Raw genomic sequence first — 17463 nt, forward strand, 5'->3', positions numbered from 1 at the left:
CACCTGCTATAGACAAGGGCCAGGGAAAGCCTCCCCGAGGAGGTGCCTGGCATTTGTGCCAAGATCAGGATCGGGCAATGCATTTCAGGTGGTGGGTGCAGCAAGTGCCAAGGCTCTGAGGTGAGGAGTGCTTGGCGAGCTCAAGGATCAGGAAAACCAGTGCAGCTGGATCCGAGTGAGTGAGGGGCAGCGAGAGGGAGAGAGGAAGCTGGAGACAGCGCAGGGCCAGCGTAGGTGTGGGGCTTACACTACATCTCTGTTCACGAGACAATTCTGAAACTGTTCACAATCACAAATGAGCCAGTGGGGTCACGGCCGCACAGTGGGAGGGGCACCGGGTCAGTGTGCTCTGGGTCCAAGTTCTTGGCCAGAGCTCTGCTGATGGGAACAGGATGGCAGGAAGGAACTGCCCCTCACCCAGGACGTCCCTCAGCCCGGGGCAGAGCCTCTGGAGCTCAGCTCTCAGGCCCGCCCCTCACCAGCTGGGTCAATCACTCACCTCTCTGGGCTCAGTTTCCTCCTCTGTAAAATGGGGCATAGTCTCACCCGCCCTGCAGGTCTGTTAAATGGGCTCATCTCCATTTAAAAGAAAATAAAGAAAAAAAATGAAAAATTAAAATGAAAAAAAAAAAAGGCTCATCTAGGTCAAATGCCTGGTGGGTCATGTATGTCCAGTGAGTGAAGTAGTCGCTGTTATTATTGCTCTCCTCATTAGAGTAACTCATTCGCTCCTCCCCTCACCCTCTGTTGTTGCTCTTATCTTACAGTGGCTCAGAGAGGGGAAGCGACTAAATCCAGGTCACATAGCAGTGGAAGAATCAGGGTCGAAACCCGGCTCTGCTGGCTTCTGTAGCTCATATTCCTTCAGGTCTGTGATAACCTGGACCAGGAACCAAAAAGAGACTCCAGAGTGGGTAGGAGCCTGGATACTCATCCCTTGAGAAAGGAGGTCAGAAAGAGATGTGGCTGGGCCCAGGGATGTGCAGCTGGCAGAGGAGGAGGCCAGAGGGGATACAGTCCCTGCAGAGCCAGCCCGGGGCAGAGGACGCTTATGTCTTCTGTAATCCCTGAGGACAAAGCTGGGACCAAGGAGGAAACCCCAAGGAGAAAGATAGTCTAAGCTGCCCAGTGACGGAGCAGACGTCTTAGCAGTTAGTGAGCTGCCTGCCCCTACAAGTATGTAAGCCAAGTCAACGTGTTTCCACAGGATGTCTGGTTGGTTATTTATTTTTTCATTTTTTTTTTTTACATTTAGATCATGAGTATGCCTAGAATTCTTTTTTTTAGGAGGTACTGGGGATTGAACCCAGGACCTCATACATGGGAAGCAGGTGCTCAACCCCTGAGCTACATTTGCTCCTCTATCTTGGTTATTTATTGATGCATAACATGTTACCTCAAATTTAGCAGCCTAAAACAGCAGTAAGCATTTATTACAGCTTCGTTTCTATGGGTGAGAAATCCAGGAGCCGCTTAGCTGGGTGGTTCTGGTTCAGGGTCCCGGGCTGCAGTCACGTGAAGGCCTAACTGAGGCTGGGGGTCTGCTCCCAGGTCCCCTCACAGGGCCCTTGGCCTGTGGACCTCCCTGCAGCACGACCCACGTGTCTGCACATGGCGGCCGCTTCCCCCAGAGCAAGAGATCCAGGAGAGCACGGTGAAGCTGCACTGGCTTCTGTTAGCCCCTGAAGTCACATGCTGTCACTTCACAATATTCTATTGATAAAACAGGTCACCCCTATTCTGTGTGGGCGCAGACTGTACAAGGGGTGCCTGCCGGGAGACAGACTCGTTTGGGGCCACCTTGGAGACTGGCTATCTCGAGACTGGACTCTGACACCTTCACTGTCCCTTCCAGGTGTGTCCTCCAGGCCTCAGTTTCCTCATCCGTACAGTGGGGATTGGGTTGGCCTGCAGTGGGGTGCCCCCCAGGCCAGCCAGAGAGCCCCAGGTGGTGGCTCTCGGAAGCAGGGCAGCGGAGGCTGGCGGTCACGCCAGGGTCCCTGTGGGCCCCGGGGTAGGCTGTGGCACGTTTCCTGGGAGGACGCCATCCCCAGGCACCAGGCCTCTCTGATGTGGCAAAGGGGGCGGCTCAGGGGCAGGTAGGCTGTGACTGGCACATCTCTGCTCCTGGAAAATCCCACGTAGATTGGATCCTATTTCATCCATCTACCCTCACAGCAAAGCTTTTTGTGAAAGCTGCTCTACAAGAGACAGCGTGTGAGGGGGCGAGTGGAGTGGGGGGAACAGAGGAAGAGCGTGTGTAGACGGTGTTTCTGTATGACGTCGGTCTCCTCCGCGAGGCCGCTCTGGTGGTGAGCGAAGACCAACTCATAGGAGAGGTTCTAAACATTTGTCAGTTGGTTGAATGAATGAATGAATGAATGAATGAAGCAGACACAAAAAAGAGTAGGCTGCTGTCAGGGTTGCGAGGAGCAGCCAGGCCAGGGGGCGCTGACACGCAGCAGCGTTTTCCCGCACCGTGTGCGAGGTGCTCTAAGCCCCTGCAAGGTGTGGGGGCGCCTGGAAGACCCCCTGGGCTGCAGCGAGGGGGGCAGTCCAGGAGCAGGAGGGAAGAGCCACCAGAGGGGGTGGCGTGAGCAGCCCATGCTCCACACCAGGGCGGGAGAAGGGCATCCGAGAAGGGGCCCAGCACAAGCGCGCACGCGAGGGCAGGGCGTGCGTCCTGGGAAGAAGGAAGGCGGCGGGAGGGAGCCGCGGAGGTGGGCGGGGGCAGGCCTGCGGAGGGCGCCAGGCTAGGGCAGCAGCAGCAGCCGGGGAGGAGGGCGTGGTTGCAGTAAGGAAGACGTGGCGAGTGGTGGAGGGCAGGCAGGCGTGACTTCGATGGCCCGGGTTCGAATCCCAGCGGGGAGCTCAGCCCCTCGTTCCTCCCATTCAACCCCTCACCTTCGGCTGGATGGAGGTGAAAAGTCCACTCCTGAAGTCATCTCAGCTCCGCGAGGGGCAGGTGCCCTGCTGGGCCTGGTGTCAGGCTGGAGAGGCGTCCCTGCGGGGGACCTCCTGCTGGCCTGGCCCATCCGCACTGACCCCTGCTCTAACAGGGGTTTGTTCTTGCAGTAGGATCCCCCGGTGGCTCTGGAGACCTCCTTCCTAGGCCTGAGAGAGGACAGCTCGGGGACCGAGTGTCCCCCGCCTAGGGCGTGGGGCTCACACATTCTCGATGGTGTGAGCTGTAGGTGACCTTGAGGACTCCCTAGCCCAGCCAACCCCCACATTGTGCACATGGGGACACTGAGACCAGGGACCGGCAGGAGTCAGCCTGAGATCACGTCGTGAGTTCAGGGGAGACATCCGGGGGCAACCTCTGGGTGTACTTCGGCAGAAGCGGGTGGGGACAGAGGGGAGCCAGCAGGAGTCTGATAGACCCGGGTTTGAGTCCTAACTCTGCTACTTCCCAGGCAAGTCCCTCATCTCGGGGCTTCGGTTTCCTCATCTTTCAGTCAGAATTAATGATACTTCTAAGAGTCGTGGGAGGTCAAATAACACCATGTCTTAAGGGGGCTAGCAAATAGGAGACCCTCAGCGAGGGGCACTCTCCTGGAAGATGTGGTCCTAGGTGTCACTCATTCAGTCCTGCTTTGTGTCATTCATTCATGCATTCATTTGACCAGCTTTTCAAAGCCGCTGCTGAACACCAGGCTCTGGAGGGTCAAAGACACACAGAGGCGACGGCGTGGGGGCTGGGCTCGGGGCTGATCAGGACTTCCCTGGGCAGTGGCGGGAAGGGCGGTCGTTCCTGCAGAGGAAACAGCACCCTGCAGCAGGGAGCTCTGTGCAGCAGGTGTGTTCTGGGAGGCCCTTTGTGTGCGGCTGCCAGTTGGGAGGCCTGGAGGATGGAGAGGCAGGGGTCCCCGCAGGGCCAGCCTTGGGGACCAGGCCAAGGGATTGAGGTTTGTCTTAGTTTGGGGTCCTCCTGGCTACCCTAAGACAAGGATCCGGTGGCAGGGAGCTCATGTGGGGGGAGCACAGCTAGGAGAGCGGGGAAGAGTAGAAGGGAAGCGGTGAAGGGGCAGTAGCCAGGCCGTGGGAGACCATGCAGAGTAAGCAGCTCAGAGTTGTCCCCACCTGCACCCCAGCGTCCCTGGTGGCTGACCTGGGGGCCTCAGCCCTTTGATTTTTCCTGGATAGTTCGATTAGGCACCTGTAGGCAGAGCCACGGTGTTTACAGGAAACCGCCTTCGGGAGGTAGAAGTGGGTGGCAGGGGAGGTGGGCAGGGCGCCCACAGCGTCTGTTACAGGGGTCATCCTTCCACTGTCCTTTGGAGAGAGGGACCGGCAGACTCCTATACTGGGGAACCCAGCCCCCTACATAAAGTAAGGAGCCCCCATATGCTCGTGTGGGTTTTCTTTAAAGCAATTTTATGGATATAATTCACATACCATACACTCCTTCTAAACCATGTACACTCTTTGTGCGGCTCAGGCTCACTACTCCCCAGGTATCCAGCACTGCGGCACAGGCCAGTAACCCCCAGGTCAGGTCACCCCTTCTCAGAAGCCTTTGATGGCCCATATGAGTCTGCAGTTTATTATTTTTTAATCGATTTTTGGAATAGATAATATATTCACATGGATCAAATTTCTAAAGACTAAATGCAATGTGGTATCCTGGATTGGATCCTGGAACAGAAAAATGACATTAAATGGAACTGGCAAAATCCAAATAAAGTGTGGAGCTTGGTTAATAGTAATGTACCAATGCTAATCTCTTAGTTTTGACAAAGGTACCATTGTTATGTAAAATGTTAACGTTAGGAAAAACTGGGTGAAGGTTCCATGGCAACTCTTTGTACTATCTTGCAGGAACTCTCTGTACTATCTTTGCAGTTTTTCTGTTAATCTAAAATTATTCCAAAATAAAAAGCTTATTTTGAAAAAAAACAAAATAAACATAGTAAAAAGTTCCTCTCCTACCCCTTTCCTGCATCCACCCCAGTTCCTGTTCCTAGTTTCTCGGGGACCCTTGGCAGATAAGCCAATACAAATGGGCTCCTTTTGTCCCTTTCTGTAGACAGTTGGTAGCACATTTTAGGAGAGCTGCTTGGTGCCCTGCCCCTACCACCTCCGACTCACTGCTCTGGTTCATGCCTACCGTTTCCTTCTGGAAACACTTGTGCAGCTCTCTGGTGGGGGGCTTGCTCTCAGTCTGCATGGGGAGGTCATGTCATCAGATCAGGTCGCCACGTAGAGGAAGGAAGTAGAGAACAAGCGTCCCAGCCCTCTGGCCCCTCAATGCGCTAACTCTGAGATATGCATTCCATGCTGTCGCACAAAATTCCCCAGCAGAACTGAGCCCCGGCCGCCCACAGCTCAGCAAGGCATCCTTTACTGCCTCGTCTCCCTTCCCCACTCTTCGTTGTGCTCCCTGGGGTCACCTTCTGGAAAGCCTGCTAACCCTTGCATCCTTGTCTAGGGTCTGCTTCTGAGACATGCCAACACACTCTTCTGCCCCCTGCTGTTTTCACTTAGCAGTTAATTGTGGGGTGCTTTCCAAGACTGCCTTGTTCTTTATTACAGCTGCATAGTATTCCATGGTGTGCTGGATCATAAATTCATTTAACGCGTCCCCCGATGGAGGTTTGGGTTGTTCTCAGGTTTCTGCTAATACAGTGCTTCAAGAAGAGCCTTGCACTGCTGTCATTTCCAATATGTGTAAGGTGGGACTCTTGGACAGTTCCTAGAAGTGGAATTGCTAGTGCCAGCGGCATCGGGGCCGTGCTCCATCCTGATGGTCGATGACCTACAGTTTAACATCTTGAGTCCCTAGGGAGTCAAGGCCCCCCAAGGTCAGACTACCGGTGCCTGCCCCCTCTTCCCCACCATGTGGGCTACCTTGCTGTTTCCCAACGTCCTCTGCAGTCTCTCAGCATTGACGTTGGTTTTGTCTGTGTGTTTCCCTCTAAGGAAATGCTCTTCCCTGTACCCCTACCTGTCAAAATCTCACTTGTCCCCAGAGATCTGGCTGAAGTGCCACCTGCTCTGGGGGGCCTTCCCAGTGAGCCCACTGGGCTGCTCACCCTGGCGGTGGCTCTTCCTGGGAACTTCTTTTCCTGCCTCCTGCCCTTGGCCACCAGCTCTGAGTCGCAGAGCAGGCCTCTGTGAATGGGGGAGGAATGGAATTCAGTGTGCTGGCAGTTGTTGCCTTCTGACCATTTTGTTCTGCTGTTTGCCAGCACAGCCTTCCATGAAGGTCCCTTGGCGGGGCTGGAATGAACCTGAGCGAGGCAGGTGGCCTCCAGGACCCGCCTGCCCCAAAGCCAGAGGGTAGGGCGCTGTGCCGCGGGATGTTTCCTAATCATCCTCCCATCCTCTGCCGGGGAAGATCACGGTGAGCAGCAGGTAGAGGCACGTCCCCTGAGCACGGCCCGAGCAGGGGGTCTGTGAGGACACTGTTTCCCAAAAGCTGGGAGCCAGCACAGGGCGGCCATTAGAGGCTGGTGTTCTGGAGCCAAACTGCCTGAGTTCGAATCCCAGCTCTGCCACTTCCTACCTGTGCAACCCAGAGGCAGATCTTTTTCTTTCTTCTCCATTTCCTTTTCTGTCAAATGGGAATGATAATAGGACTGACCCCAGGGCTGACTTGAGAATTCAACATGAGAATCCCTATAAAGGGCTTGCGGGTACAGAGGAAGCGCTTGACAAGCGAGCTCCAGAAAGCTCTTGGTGCACGGGGCTCTTTCAGGCTCCTAAAACAATCACGTTGTCCTTTATTAAGCACCTGCCAGAAACGTTTTACTGGAAGCTCTGCAAGCACCCTCCTACCCAAGCCCACAAATACCTGCAAATGAAGGACTTTTTTTTTTTTTAATTGTGGCAGAATATGCAGGACATAAATCTACAATTTTAACTGTTTTAAGTGCACAGTTCAGTACATTCCACAATATTGTGCTACCATCACCACTGCCGAGTTCCAGAGCTTTTCGTCACCCCAAACAGAAATCACGGTACTCACCACACGCCCCACTCCCCTCCCCCAGCCCCTGGCAGCCACGCATCTACCTGCTGTCTCAATGGATTTGCCTATTCTGGATATTTCATGTAAGTGGAATCATGCAATATTTGTCCTTTTGTGTCTTGGTTCTCTCACTCAGCATAACGTTTTCAAGGTTTATCCATGTCATAGCATGTATCACTACCTCATTCCTTTTAATGGCTCATGATATCCCATTGTATGGCAAGTCAAGTGTCTTAGCCACACTTCCCAGGAGAGGTCATCTGACCTGCATAAGGTCCCACTGCTGGGAAGAGGTGAATCTAGAATTTTCTTTCTAAGATTTATTTATTTATTTATTTCTCTCCCTGTGCCCCCGCCCCGGTTGTCTGTTCTCTGTATTTGTTTGCTGCATCTTCTTCTTTGTCCGCTTCTGTTGTTGTCAGCAGCATGGGAATCTGTGTTTCTTTTTGTTGCATCAGCTCTCCGTGTGGGCAGCGCCATTCCTGGGCAGGCTGCACTTTCTTTCATGTTGGGCAGCTCTCCTTTACGGGGCGCACTCCTTGCACGAGGGGCTCCCCTACACAGGGGACACCCCTGCGTGGGGCGGCACTCCTTGTGCGCATCAGCACTGCACATGGGCCAGCTCCATACGGGTCAAGGAGGTCCTGGGTTTGAACCGCGGACCTCCCATGTGGTAGGCAGACGCCCTAACCACTGGGCCAGGTCTGTTTCCCGAATCTAGAATTTAAGCCCAAGTCTGATGGGGTCCAGAACCTACTCTCTTTGCTCTTTAGCATCGGCTGGTTTACAAACACTTTCCCATCTAGCTGGGCCCATTGGCCCCTTCAAAGGAACCCACTGCAGTTGGGATAATCGTCCCCATTTTCTAAAGGGGAAGACTGAGGTGGGAGGAGGTGACTTGCCTGAGGCCCCCCGTGAGTTAGCCAGGCCTGAGGGTCCCAGCCCCCACAAGCACGGCAACAAATATCGGTTTAAAATGTCAGCCCGGGGGTCACTGGGGTCCGTGCAGTGGATACCGTCCCTACCCCTTCCCAACCCCATAGTCGTCCCAGCAGCAACCCGGGGAACTGTCCATGGGACTGGCGGATGCTCCCTCTGCAGCTGTGCCAGCTGTCCCCGCCAGCCTTTCTGTGAGGTCTCACAAACAGATGACCCGGAGTGGTTCATCAGCAGAAAATCATTCCTGTTGGCCAGCACCTCCTGCCAGCCGTGCGCCTGACCGCTGGCCCTTTGTCTGACCAGCAGGGTGCTGGGGGTGCAGCCAGCTCAGCGTCAGGAGACCTGAGCCCTCGCCGCCTCCCACCTGCCAGGTGACCTGGGCAAGTCCCTGCCCCTCCCTGAGCTCAGCTGCAGGGAGGCCTGAGGGCAGTGGAGAAGACACTAAAGGTCACTTCCTGGGGTGTGGACCCGCCCTGTCCCCTTCCGTTTTTTGTCAGTATCATGGGAAGCAGGTACACATTATGATCAAGCTCTAAGCTGGTGCTGTCCCTTAGTGCATCTGTGAGGACAGGGCGCTGTCCCCATGGTAACCTCTAGCCGCATGTGGCCCCTGAACATTGGAAATGTGGCTTATGCAAATGAGAAAATGAAATTTTAATTTTTACTTAATTTAATTTGTTTATTGCTAAGTTCTTTAAAATTTTATTTCTTAGAGAAGTTGTTGGTTTACAGAGTTCCCATGTAACACCCCCCTTTTCTCTCTCTCTCCCCCTCTCTCTCTGTCTTCCCTATTATGAACATTTTGCATTAATGTGGTATATTTGTGACAATTGATGAACCAATATTATTATAATTAGATTATTAACTAAAGCCCATAGTTTACATTAGGATTCCCTCTTTGTGTTGTGTAGTTCTGTTTGTGAGTGTGTGTGTGTTTATTGTGGTAATATGTATTCAACATAAAATTTCCCATTTTAACCACTTTCTAGCCTATAATTAGTGGTGTTCATTACATTCACAGTGTTGTGCTACCATCGCCACCGTCTATTACCAGAACTTTTTCCACGACCCCAACAGAAACTCTGTACCAGTAAAGCATTAACTCCCCATCCCCACCCTCACCCCCACCCCTGCGAATCTGTATTCCGGTTTCTAGCATATGAATCTGCGTATTCTAGTCACTTCATATCAGGGATACAATATTTGTCCTTTTGTGTCTGGCTTATTTCACTCAACATGATGTCTTCAAGGTGCATCCATACTGTCACATGTAGCAGAACTTCATCCTTTCTGTGGCTGAATAATATTGATTACTAATACTGGTTAATAATATTGGTATGGCTAGATCACATTTTGTTTATCCTTTCATTGGTTGATGGACACTTGGGTTGCTTCCAATTCTATTTAATTTTAGCAGGACAAGACATTTGGGCTCTGAGGTCACAACAGCCCAGAGTACATCCAACCTTTATTGGTTCAAGACCTACAACGAGCACTGGCTGAGGAGGACAGAAGCGGGAGTCCCACCCCAGCTGCCCCCAGCAGCAGATGATCTAGGGCAAATCCCATTCCCTCCCTGAACTTCCACGGGGCTAAGCAGGGACAGTGCCCAGCCCGTCTGTCTCCAGAGCCCTCCCTCCCGCACCCTGCCTCCTCCTGTTGAGCAGAACATCAACGGGCGCACCTGTGGGGACGCCCTGTGTGCCAGCACACGCCAAGCCTCCTGCCTGGACTCATGCACTGGTTTCCCCCAACCACCCTCCAAGGGCACTGCAAGGGTTAGCAGGGAAGTTAGGGCAGCGGCCGCACCTCCACGCTGCACTGCTCCCGGGGCAGCACTGCTCCCGGGGCAGCGCTGCTCTTGAACCCCCTCCAGCCACCCCAAGGGAGGCGTCTGGAAGAGGGCAAGGAGGCCTGGAGTGGCGGTGGGGTGAGAGAGGGTCCATCATGATCCTCAGCATCTCATCCCCCCAACTCAGGCTTTTCCTGGGTGAGGGGTGGGGGTGACCCTGATTCCACTCGGCTTGAGGGGTCCAGGCTCGAGAATCCGGGGAGGAAGCGCTGCCCAACGCAGGAGGCCGGCCAGACCTCCTTGCTCACCTCAGCCCTGCTTCCCAGACCCCTGCTGCTCTGCCCTGCGTCCACACAGCCTGTCACATGCCGGGTAGGCATGTAATTCATCCTCTAACCCACCACAGTTTGGAGAATGAAACAAGCCACTAGCCATCGGGGACTCCAGGATCACAGGTGGAATCTGGCAGACCAGGTCGTGTTTACGAAGCACCAGCTCGTGCCAGCTTCCTTATTCGTGGGGCAGAGGGGCACTCGGGGTTGTCTGTGACCCCTCAGGTGATACCTTCCCTCATGGGGGGTAAAGGATGTTAGCCAGGGGAGAAGGCTGGGGACAGAGCGCTGCCAGGAAGGTTCTGGGGTATGGAAACAGCAGCACAGCCCTTCTGGGACCCAGGCATGGGAAAGAAGGAGAAGGGGTATGGGGCACCCCACGATCAAGCCCCTCCTCCAACCTCATCCACTCCTCTCTCCTGCTCATCTCCCTGGGAGGCGCTGCTGCCCCTTTTGCTCAGCAGCTGCTCACTGCACAGCTGGGTGCCACTCACTGCACAGCTGGGTGCCGACTCTGCAGAGCCCCGAGGACACGGTGGGAGGCCACACGGGCTTGGTCCCTGCCCTCTCCAAGCCCACAGAGCGTGGCAGTCAGATCTTAATCAATTATACCATTAAATGAGCGGGATAACCCGAGACCTCGATAAGTGCTTTGAAGGAGAGAGAGAGAGAGAGAGAGAGAGAGAGAAGGAGAGACGCAGAGAGGCAGCAGTGGGATGAAGGAACCTCCCTCCACCAGGGTCCGGGAAGGCTTCTGAGGAGGTGACGTCTGAGCAGAGACTCAGTCAACAGAAGCAGCCGCTTCTGTGACAAGTCGACTTTCCAGGCAGAGGGAGCAGCCCGGGTGAAGGCCTGGGGCAGGGTGAGCTGGGGTGCTGGAGGCTGGCGCTTTGCCTGCGGACCAGGCAGATCTTAACGGGGCTCTCGGGGGCATGTGAAGTGATCCCACCGGGTTTTTAAAGGGCTCGCTCTCCACTTCTGTCTCTGTAGACCCTTTGTTCTGGGCATCGAGGAGCCCCTCATTCTTGGTCTGTGTTTCCTTCTCTTTTCTGTGTCTCCCACACAGAGATGAGCGCCAAGCTTGGGGACCCCTGAGCTCCGAAGCCTCTACTGAGGTTGAAGTGGGAGGTGGTCATACAGGGGCCAGGGAGGCAGCCCCATCCCTATGGAGCCCCAAGCCCCCAGATCTGTGCCCCGCACCCCAGAGAAGCTGCAGCATCTGAGTCAGGGCTCCTGGTCAAGACCGGGCACAGGAATTTGGTGTCCCAGAAGCAGGAGGGCCCAAGGAGGGGCAGTGTCAGCCACACGTCCAAGCAGCCCACTCTGAGGGTATCTGCTCAAGCCACTGCCCGCTACAAGCAGTTGATTGAGTGTCATGCTTTTTAACCAGTTGCTATGGACACCGACTTAGGCTGAAACAATTCGGACCTTGAAAGCATGGGGATAAGGGAGCTGTCTTAGATGAAAAGGATCCTGGAATCTCGGGCTGGAGGGTAGGGCCTTGGAATGTGGGCTCAGGAGTCAGACGCAGAATCACGCCCAGCTCCAGCCCCTACCGGCTGTGGGACTTGGAGCAGGTGACTTCAGCCATCGGAGCTGCTTTTTCTCCTCTAATGCAGGTGCATTGGTTATCTGTTGCTGCATAACAAATTATGCCAAAATGTGAGTGCTTAAAACAATCAACATTTCTGGTCTCACACAGTTTCTGAGAGCCAGGGGTGTGGGAGCAGCCAGGAGGGCGCCTTGGACTCAGGCTCTCTCAGCAGGTTGCAGTCAGGATGTCAACAGGGCTGCCGCCACCTCAAGGCTGGACCAGGGCTGGAGGAACTGCCTCTGTGGTGGTGTGCACACACAGCTGCCAAGTTGGTGCTGCTGCTGGCAGGAGACCTCCCAATGTGGGCCCCTCCTTGGGGCTGCTTGAGTGTCCCCACAGCGTAGCAGCTGGCTCCCCCCAGAGTGATCTAAGGGAGCACAAGAGAAGCCGCAGTGTCTCTCACGACCTAGCCTCAGAGGCCACGCTCTGTCATGTCCACAACATCCCATCAGTTACACCGGTCAGCCCTGCTCCCTTTGGGAGGGGACTACCAAGGGCACGATGGCAGGAGGTGGGGCTCACTGGGGTGCATCTTGGAGGCTACCACGGCGAATTCATGGTCCCCTCCAGGAAGGGCTGCAGCAAGGATTAAACGAGCTTACGCATGGGAAGCGCCTGCTCTAGAGGTGTGTGCTCAAAACAGGAGAGCCATGATGAGCTTGCACTGAAAACTCACCATCCTGGAGCTGCCTCTCGCTTTCTACATCATTTCTAGGCAGCCCCAAGCACTTCCACCATTCTTTCATTCCCCAAAATCTTTTCGAGTATCTGTGTGTTCAGATCCTGTGCTGCCTGCTGGGGTCACAGGAGAAAGGAAGATAGACTGGTCCCTCCTGTTTCAGGCTATGCAGGACATAAGAGGCATGGACAGAGGGGCATGGCAGGTGAGGAGCTGCTTTGGACGGGTGGTCAGGGAAGGCATCTCGGTGGAGGGAGTCTGTAAGCTGAAACCTGAGCCAAGTGAAGGCGCTTCCTGCAGATAGAGGAGGGCAGAGGATTTCAGGTAGAGGGACCAGTCTGGGCGAAAACCCCAAGGTGAGAATGAACTATCCAGGTGTAAGGGTCAGAATGAAGGCCCAAAGGTCAGAAAAGCCGAGGAAGAAAATTGGCTGTTAGTCTCACAGCCGTGGGCATCTTTGAGAGGCTCTGACCCATCAGATCACTTAGAGGCTACTGCAGTTGTCCAGGCGAGAGCTGGTGGGGCCTGGTCCCTGCTGAACGGGTGGTGAGGCCTGATGCATGCTGGAGATGTGGTTGTAGCCTCATCTGTGAAGGACTTGGGAGGTGAAAGAGGAGTCAAGGATGATTTGAGGAACGGAACAGCCAGGAGGGTGGCTTGTCGTGCGCCGAATTGGGGATGACATGGGAAGAACAGGTCAGGGTGGGAGATCAGGAGTTCAACTTTGGACCTGTCAGACCTCCAGGGAGAGAGGTCAGGGTGGCAGTTAGAGATACGAGCTGGTGTTTGAGAGACAGATTGGGTGGAAGATGTAAATTTAGGAGTTGTCAGATAGAGGTGGTGTTTCCAGCCACTGTCTAGATGAGATCACCAGGAGAGAGTGTAGAAAGAAGCTAGGAGCATCTAATGCTCCTGGCACTTAGAGGTCAGAGGAGGAGAAGCCAGCAAGAGATGGAGCAGGTGTGGCAGAGACGTAAGAGCAGGGGGAGGCGGGGCAGAGAAGTCACAGTGCAACAGGGCCCACCTGCCTCTACCTTCTACCTTCCCCAGGTGGTACCAAAGCCCTGGAGGCCCCACAGAGCCCATCCCTGCCGTTCCACACTTGTCCCTTCAAAGAGCTAAGGCAATAGCTGTGTCCTCCGTGGACTGCTGCAAACATCGCCAGAACTTTCAGCCCTTCCCTCTCACATTATTTCCAGTCATTCATCATTCAACTCACCCTCCCCTGCCCCACTCCAGTAGTCTGTCTCTCTTATCAAGCAGGATTATCCCCTCCCTCCATTTAGAATCTCTACGTCTGTTAACACAACCTTAGACAGAACCAGCCTTTTTGGTAGCAACAAATATAAGAGATGTGTGTGGGGAATGGTAAGGGGTCTAGGGTGGTGGGAGGGAAGGGCTATGAAGAGGGGAAGTGGGATTGGTAACATCTAAAAAAGCGTTTGGGATTAGTTCGCTGAGGTTCTTGACCACCACACCAAGGAATTTGGACTGAGGAGCGAAGAGGGATCCATGGAAGGTTCTGGATTAGGGGAGTGCTGCGGTCAGGTAAGTTTGGCTTCAGGAAGAGCCATGATGGGCTCCATCCCTGGCCTTGTCCCGAGATCGGCTCTCCCAGGCTCGCAGGCCAACTGTGGTTCCAGGGTGAGGCGGGGAGGGCAGGAGGCCCACTCTGCAGGTGGGGGGCAGCAGCTGCCGGCGCAGAGGCGCCCCGGAGCAGGGCGGGCTCCTGGGCGGCCACAGCTCCCCTGGTTCCTCCATGTCTCCGTGGGGGCAATGAGGCTTGTGTTAATGAGAGGTAATTATGGGCACCCGGATGGGCCTAAGTATAGCTCAGAGACAAAGGCAGTGCAGGGCAGCCAGCTGCTTCCCGCTGCAAGGCGAGGCCTGCCTATTTTAAGACCTCCCCGAGGTGAGGGCCTGCCACCCCTGGGTGTGGGAGGCTGAGGGCCTGGACCACGACCTAGACAGCTCAGAGGAAGTCAGTGTGACCAGGCCCTCAGATCCTCCCCTCTCCAGTCCCCATGGCCCAGAGGAGGAAACTGAGGCCCAGAGAGAAGGGGGGATAATCCCACAGTCACAGCAAGTAAATGGCAAAGCCAGGATTTGAATCCAGGTCCAACTGTGTGCACTCTGCACTGTGCTCCGCGGAGGCCCCAAACTGGACGCCTGGGCCTGGGCCCAAGAAGCACATTCGATGAGTCGAGAAGGGGGTGTGACCCATGTGTATTGAACACCTAAAAGCCAGAGGCTTTCTGCATGACATCACAGCTAATCTTGAAAAGTAGGGGTCACTGTCCCCAAATTGCAGAAGAAGAAACTGAGGCTGAGGAGGAACCAGTAAATCGCCAAAGGTCCCGCAGTGAGGAGGGCGGGGAGTCGAACCCAGCTGTGCCCTGCCTTGGGTGAGGTCCTCCAGGAGGCAGACGCTGCCAGGCCCAGCCTTGTTTTTTGGGAACAAAGTGAGAGTAAGGGGAGTGGGAGTGTGTGGAGAGAGGGCCTGAACCTCGATGCAGTTACAGCAGAGGCCTCCGCTGGTCCACGGGGGCGCTGGAGCTGGGGCAGCCCTTCGGGGTGTTCTGAACGGGGGGAGCAGGCCTTTGTGCCCACACATCAAGCAGTTATGGGGCACAGGCTGCCCCTGGGGAAGAAGCGCAACCTTGGCAAGGCGGCTCGCTTTGGCCCCGCGCGACTCCCGGGCAGGGGCTCGGCAGGGGACAGCCAGCAGCCCACGCCCTCAGCCTCGGTCCCGACGGGGGCGCCACCACAGCGCCCACTAGTGCCCACGCCGGCCTTCTCCTTCTGCGCCCTGCCCTAAGGCGGTTAGGGGAACGGAAGTGCCTTCTCCCTCGAGCTGACAGCCGGGATGCCTGCGGGGAGGGAGGCTTTCAGCGCTAAAGAAGAGACTGAGTGCGTGCAGGGGTCCTGGAACAGGAGAAAAGCACTACCCGTCAAAACCCCGGACAGGTGGAGCCCAGACACAGAAAGCAGGGGCTGGGCGGAGGGAGGAGGGGGTGCCTGCTGAGGGCACGGGCTTTCCTCTGTGGAATGTCTTTCTAGTTTGGGAACTAAATGGAGTAGTGGTTGCACAGCATTGTGAATGTACTAAATGCCCCGAATTGTGCACTTTAAAATGATATTAAGTGAATTTTAACTCAATCTAAAAAAAAATTGGAAAAATGAAACTATGGGTCAGAGGGGGAAGATCTATGAGATGCAGCCAAATAAGTATACAGGGGAAAATGTACAGACTTTCTAATGACACGTTTATTAGAAAATCAGAAAATAAATGGAGTAGGTGGAAAGGATGTTAGAGGAAAGTGTGTCCCGGCCCCCAGCTTTAGAAGGGGCCTGAGACCTCTAGAACTGTACTGTCCAATATGGCGGCCACTTGCCACATGTGGCCATTTGAATTTCAATTAATTAAAATCCAATAAAATTAGGGTTCGAGGCCGATATATATGGGAACTCTGTACTTTTTGCATGATTTTTCTGTAAACCTACTCTAAAAAATAAATGTTAACAAATACTTCTAAAATTAATTTAAAATTCAATTCCTGAGTTGCAGTAGTTGCACTTCAAGTGCAGGGAAGATAGGTGGAGCTCGCTTTTTGCTGACGTGCCTTGGCATGCTGTCCCACCCTCTCCCCTCGGCAGGTGGCTGCAGCCCTAGCACTTTCTTCCTTTGCAGACCCTTCAGTCCAGAGGGCGAGGTTGGGAGTCAGGAGACCTGGGTGCCAGGCCTGCTCTCTGTGGCCTTGTGCTGTCCCTTCCCCTTCTTGTCTCACAGTTCCTTTAACTCCAGGAGACTGTGGCTGGTGCCAAGGGTTAAAGGTCTACAGAGACCAGCTCTCCACGAGCCTTGAATGCCAGGCTCGGGAACTTGGCATTCCACCCAAGATGAGTGGGGAGCCCTTAACAGGGAGGAACGCTCTTGTTTCGGCATTTCAGAAATGTTGTTCTCACCGCAGTTTGGAAAATGGATTACAGGGGGCTCGAGGTAGACACAAGAGACGAGAGAGGAGACTGGTGCAGTTGCCCAGGTGAGGAGTGGGATTGGGGCAGAGGAGAGGGAAGCAGAAGAGGGGTTAGTCAGGAAACATAAATGAGGCAGAATTGCTGGGACTCAGAGACTGTCTTGGTTTGGGTTTCCCAGAAGCACACACGAGACAAGGATTCAAGTGCAGGTATTTCATTTGGGAGCAGGTAGCAGTGTGGAAGTAGGGAAGGGGAGGCAGGGAGTAAAGCATGCCTTATCAAGTGGGTGATACCGTGGGCTACCGGAGCGCATCTCCACTGGGAACCTCTAGGAGACGGTGTAGAACACACATCTCAGTTATCCCACCCGAGGGGCAGGGGAGCCGCGGCACTTGTACACCACCTCCCCGTAAGTTGAGAGCTGCTGGCAGGTGGAGGGGCTTCCGTTCATTCTCTGGCATTCCTATCAGTGATGTGTGAACTGAGCTGTCTGGCAGAGGAAGGCCCCAGGCAGGGAGACATGCTGGCAGTGAGAAGTCAGGCGGGGTGGGCACCACAGTGATAAGGCCGGCAGAGATACAGGCAGGGCACCAAAGCCTGCTGCTGTAGGACCTGACTGCACCCGAGCCCAGTATCAGTCAGGCTCCTGTCCTACGAGACAGAACCCCAACTCAGACTCAAGCAAAAAGGCTCATGGACTCACACACCTGAGGCACCATGGTGATGATCCTGACCGCCAGCCAAGCCCAGCAGCCCCAAAAGAAAGGAGAGTGCCTCTTTCTCAGGACTCCAGCCCCCTGGGGTCCTGGGCTAGGCTGGCTCCATCTAGAAGACATGCAGTGAGGCTGGGGCAGAGTCACATTCCCAAAGAACGCTGGGGACTGTTACTAGGGAAGGATGTGGGAGGTGGGGAGGCACCCAGGTGTCTGGCTTGAGTCCCCACTGGTGACACTGATGCTTTTTACTGATATGGGGGATGCTGGGAAAGGAGGAGGATTGGCTCTGGGATGTGCCAGCATTTAAGGTGGGACAGAAAAAGGCAGGCCTGGAAAAAAGGCCAAGGAGGAGCCAGAAGGCGGGAGGAAAACCAGGACATACAGGTCGCAGATGTCAAAGAGCCCAATAAGAGAACAAGTGTCCAGTCACGGGGACAAGAGCAGCTGAGGGGTCACTCAC

The 17463-nt window shown here is 54.7% G+C and overlaps 1 protein-coding gene across 6 annotated transcripts in view; it reads left to right on the plus strand.

The window, feature by feature from the left end:
* The window catches only part of DLGAP4 (DLG associated protein 4), a 190430-nt gene that overhangs the window by 82659 nt on the left and 90308 nt on the right, over positions 1 to 17463 (plus strand). Inside the window, exon 1 of one of the 6 annotated variants that reach the window (XM_004467062.3) lies at positions 16279 to 16352. The exons of the other annotated variants lie outside the window; for them this stretch is intronic. The gene's annotated coding sequence lies outside the window, so the exon portion shown is untranslated. Of the gene's footprint in view, positions 1 to 16278; positions 16353 to 17463 lie in introns of those variants that run through there. 6 annotated transcript variants of the gene reach the window in all.

The sequence above is a fragment of the Dasypus novemcinctus genome, chromosome 24 (genome assembly GCF_030445035.2).
Source record: "Dasypus novemcinctus isolate mDasNov1 chromosome 24, mDasNov1.1.hap2, whole genome shotgun sequence".
In the NCBI taxonomy this organism is placed as follows: domain Eukaryota; kingdom Metazoa; phylum Chordata; class Mammalia; order Cingulata; family Dasypodidae; genus Dasypus; species Dasypus novemcinctus.